This window comes from Lolium rigidum, chromosome 1 (assembly GCF_022539505.1).
Source record: "Lolium rigidum isolate FL_2022 chromosome 1, APGP_CSIRO_Lrig_0.1, whole genome shotgun sequence".
In the NCBI taxonomy this organism is placed as follows: Eukaryota; Viridiplantae; Streptophyta; class Magnoliopsida; order Poales; family Poaceae; genus Lolium; species Lolium rigidum.
Genome location: NC_061508.1, coordinates 198,594,225 through 198,599,656, shown reverse-complemented (window position 1 = coordinate 198,599,656; position 5,432 = coordinate 198,594,225).

Sequence of the window (5,432 nt, the reverse complement as noted above, 5' to 3'; positions counted from 1 at the left end):
GAGCCCTCAGCCTCGAGGGAGAACTACTCCCTCCTCATCATAGGAGACAAGCAGCGGCGATGAAGATGGCGGTGATGTCGATGGAGATGCCTTCCGGGGGCAATTCCCCGTCCCGGCGGCGTGCCGGAACAGAGACTTCTGTCCCCCGAACTTGGCTTTGCGATGGCGGCGGCTGCGTAACTTTTCTCGTCCCGTGGCTTATTCTCTTAGGGTTTTCGCGACGGAGGCTTTATATAGGCGGAAGGGCAGCCTCGGAGGAGTCCTGGTGGGGCCACACCATAGGGGGGCGCCCCTTGGCCGCGCCGCCTTGTGGGGTGGGGCCCCCCGGCTCCCCTCTCGGCCCCTCTTCGGTGCTCCGGAAGCTTCCGGGAAAGATAAGATACCGGGCGTTGATTTCATCCAATTCCGAGAATATTTCCTTTGTAGGATTTCTGAAACCAAAACAGCAGTAAAACGAGAACCGGCACTTCGGCATCTTGTTAATAGGTTAGTTCCGGAAAATGCATCAAAACGATATAAAGTATGAATAAAACATGTAGGTATTGTCATAAAACTAGCATGGAACATAAGAAATTATAGATACGTTGGAGACGTATCAAGCATCCCCAAGCTTAGTTCCTACTCGCCCTCGAGTAGGTAAACGATAACAAGGATAATTTCTTAAGTGACATGCTACCAACATGATCTTGATCAATACTATTGTAAAGCATATGAGATGAATGAAGTGATTCAAAGCAATGGTAAAGATAATGACTAAACATCTGATCATATAGCAAAGACTTTTCATGAATAGTACTTTCAAGACAAGCATCAATAAGACTTGCATAAGAGTTAACTCATAAAGCAATAGATTCAAAGTAGAAGGCATTGAAGCAACACAAAGGATGATTAAGTTTCAGCAATTGCTTTCAACTTGTAACATGTATATCTCATATGTGGGAGGTGATGAACGCCTGTGTGATCATCCACAACATGATCATTGAGAGCGAGCGCGACGAACCTGTGCACGATGATCAACCACTTGATTATCAAGGGCCACTTGCTGAGGTAGAGCATGTACCCCACGAAATTGCCTCTTTTCTTCATATGCACAATGAAATTCGAGATGCAGGTGTCCATGTACAACTGAAGGCGGATCGCTGCGCATTTGTGGGCGAGGAGAGGAGCCGCCAACAATGCATGATTTTATTTCTATTCGTTTGGTTTTATGAATAATTTAAGTACTATTTGTGTGATTGATTGTATGAATAATTTAAGTACTATTTGTTTGATCGATTGTATGAATAATTTAAGTATTATTTGTTTGATTGCATGAATAATTTAATTCTATTTGTGTGATTGTATGAATTATTGAATATAGTATGAACAAAATGTGATTGATATGTTGTTTCAAAATATTGCAAAAAGAAAACAAAAGTGTTAGGGGCCGCCGTATGGGAGGCGCCGGTTTGGGAACAGCCTCCGCAAATAGAGGATGCACTGCCGGTGCCCCCCATACAGCAGTGCCGGCGACCCTGCCGGCGACTATTTTGCGGGCGCCGGTGGAGATGCTCTAACTACCTTGCTTTTACCTACACGACATCTTGCATCCGTTACGTCGAGGGCATGCCCTATACAAGGTATTGTGGCGCGACGAACATAAAGGTCTGCACGGCACCACAACTTCCCCCCTCAGAGCATCTCCATCCTCATCCCTCAAAGTGATGCTTGTCCCACGGCCATGTTCGTCGATCATGTTTAAACCAGGTCTGTTGCTTTTATTGTTCAGAGTTGGGAAATTAATACAAGTGTCAATTGTTTTTGGTTAAGCAAGCAATCGGCGGCTAAAGAACATTACGGAAAGATTTGGGTGCCTAAGGAAAAAAGTCAACCTGTTTTGGTAACTGGACAACCCCCCACCCCCTTTAGAAATATTTGCGTCAATGGCAGTACCTCTCAGAGCCGTCCGATTGTTGCACCGACCAAATCAACGCCTAGATCTCTGGCTCTTAGCCCGCTCATTGACCAGGAAGGACCTCCTTTGGGACTCCACATTTTTGCAAGTACAGGATATTCATTGGCCCCTTCGCCTCCTCTATCCCATCAATTGCGGTCACAGCAAACCCCTGAACCCCTAGGGCACTATAGCTCTCCTCCAGCTGCTCCACCGGCGACCTCTTTAGCAACAATGGCGAACTTCACCGTCGACCCTACTGCCTACATCCCTGGCAACTATCAAATTATCCAGGTGGATCATCGACCGCAGCAGTGCCGCTACCATGTCTCCGATGCGATTAGAGCTTGCCGTGAATACGTGGCCATAGCTACGGTAACTCCAGCTCCTGCTGAAGATCTTCCCGTCGGCCTGGTCCGTAATTTTCTGCGCAATCTGATTGAGATTCAGCTAGTGTTTAATCTAGAGATGATTCAGAGATGCCCCATTGGTTCTGCTTTCGTTAGATTGGGCTCCTTTTCTGACAGAGATTGGCTTGTGGAGAACAGTCCCCCATCAATTCCATGGCCGAGAAGTCTCTTTTTTTAATCATAATCAAGGTATTAACCATAGATCTGTATTTACAATCAAGAGTGCTAGCTTCTTCTCCTTGCTTACCCCCTTGACCTTTGGAGTACCGAGCATTTCAAAAGGGCAATCAAAGATTTTGGGGTGTTTATGGATTGGGATGAGGAAGCAAGTTCCTATGGTGTAGTGGTCATAAAATTTAGAGTGGCTGCTCTGGCGCATATCCCACATAGCTGTGTAGTTCTGATGGCAACAACTTCCAGGGATAATCTTAGTTTGTTCCTATTTATATCCTTATTCAAAAACTATTGGGCAACTTACCTGCTGATGAAGACTTGCCCCCTGCTGATGGGTCAACACCACATCCTATGCCACCACAAGGATTCTAACCAGCTCCTGACTTTGTTCCTCCCCAGCACATGGACATGAGTTGGCCTTAGTGGCAGCCCAGTCTGCCTAATGATAATCAGGCTAACAATGTTGCTGATCAACAAGGACATGCAGTTGTGAATGCGATGGGGCAGAATTTGGGACATATTTTCCCTGCAAATCTGGATCTCAATGCCCCTCCTATTGCTGCTGATTTGGATCTCAATGCTCCCTTTGCTTAGCTCAATGATGAAGATTTCCTAGAACTCAATGACCTGATTAATCCAGTGATTCATAATCATGAGGTGGCCCCACGTATCATACAACATGCTTTTCCTGAAAATGCCATCAATATGGAAGTTGATGGGGATCAACCTGGTGAGAGTGATATTACCCTTACTATCAGATCGGCACACGCTGCTTCTAATGAATCAGGGGGATCTGTGAATGGGGGATTGTTGTTGTTGTTCAGCCTGGTGGTCCTATACAGAATGATATTCACATTGGGATGGTGCTTCTACCTGATGGCAATCTTCCTGATCCTGGCCGGAACTCATATGCCCTGTCAAAGGAAGGAACCACTGCTTGGAATAATTTTTTCAAACCTCAGCAAGCCTCTGACACTGTCTCTGTCCCCTATGACTGGGTGGATTTTCTCACCTCTAAGCTCATGGCACCAGATGATTATGCTTGGGCTAAATACTTGCTGCAATCTGATGTTTGGACAATTACCACCGAGCACTCTGATATGGAAACTAGAGAGTTTTCTCTCCCTGCTCTTTGCCTGCTCCACCTGTTTGTGGTCTTTCAGAGGTTTGTAAGGATATAAAGATGGGTTTTTTCTACTCCATGGGTACCTAAGGCAAGAATTACTCCTTTGCTTCCCCCTTCAACTTAAAAAGTGAACCTCACAGGCCATGGTCCTCTGGTGGTCTCACAGGTTAGAAGGAGTGCACGGATTACTGCTAAATCAAAAGGTTATATGAAGAAAACTTGCTTTGACAAAAATTGTCTGGCTTGTGCTGTCCCAAAGACTGATCTGAAGAAGAAGGTGGTGTGCGATCTCTATGGTAAATTTGGTCTTCATGAACCCCTTGATGAGCCTACTGATAATGTTGATCTGCAGGAGGAAGTAGAGACACAATCTGATGAAGATGATCAGTCTGAATCCTTTTAGCTTGGTTTGGCATGTCCTACCAACTACCATAAGGTAGTATCATCTGACTGCAGAGTTTGGGTTCACTTGTGATAGTCACTTAATGCTTTACTTTTGGTCTATGTGGTACTTTGTAATGAATTGAAACTAGTTTATGCAATGGCTTTTCCTGGACTACAACATTATCTACTATATTCTTGCCTGGTCCTTCTCAGGAACATGTAATGTTGTTCCTTTATGTACTGCCTATCATTACTTGGTTTTGCTTGAGGAAGGTATTTGTAGTGCTTCTCCTGATTGGGGCTGTGACACAACTATTTGTTTCCATGAGTAAACAATGTTGGAAAGTTTTAAACTGGAACACTAGGAGACTGAATGATAAGAAAAAATGGACACTAATTTTTGATAAAATCAAAGAAAGTGGTTGTCATGTAATTTGTTTTCAAGAAACCAAGAGAGATAGACACTTGACATTGTTTATATTAGGCAGTTTTGTCCAAGAATCTTTGATTCTTTTGCCTTCTAGCCATCTGTTGGTAGATCGGGAGGGATTCCCACTATTTGGGATAGCTCCTGTTTCACTGGTGTTTGTGTGTGTTCCAAAACAATTTTGCCCTTTCATTAGAGCTTCAATCAACCAAGGGGGACACTTGCTGCACTCTAACCAACGTGTATGCACCGTGTGAAAATACATGATACGTTGCAAACGTATCTATAATTTTTCGTGCTCTATGCTTGTTTTACACCAATTTATATACGTTTTGCTTACACTTTGTTGTACTTTTATACATTTTCCGGCACTAACCTATTAACAAGGTGCCACAGTGCCAGTTCCCTGTTTTATGCTGTTTTGTATTTCCAAAAAGTTGTACAGGAAATATTCTCGGAATTGGACGAAACAAAATCCAAAGTCAATATTTTTCCATAACGAGATAGAGTCCAGAGTGGGGACAAAGAAGAGGCGCAGGGCGGCCAGACCATGCCTTGGCGCGGCCTCGCCTGGGCCCGCGCCAAGGGGTGGTGTGGGCCACCCTGGCCTCCACCGACCTCGCCCTTCCGCCTATTTATTCACGATCTCGGGAAAAACCTAAACACCCGAGCCTCCATCCATGAAAAGTTTTGTCGCGGCCGCCATTGCCGACCCTAGCTCGCGAGGGTTCTGAAGCTCTACCCGGCGCCCTGCTGGAGGGGGAGATCATCGCCGGAGGCATCTACATCGCCATGCCCGCCTCCGAAATGATGCGTGAGTAGTTCATCCCTGCACTATGGGTCCATAGCAGTAGCTAGATGGTTGTCTTCTCCAATTTGTGCCTCATGTTAAGATCTTGTGAGCTGCCCTACATGATCAAGATCATCCTTATGTAATGCTACATGTTGTGTTTACTGGGATCCGATGAATATGGAATA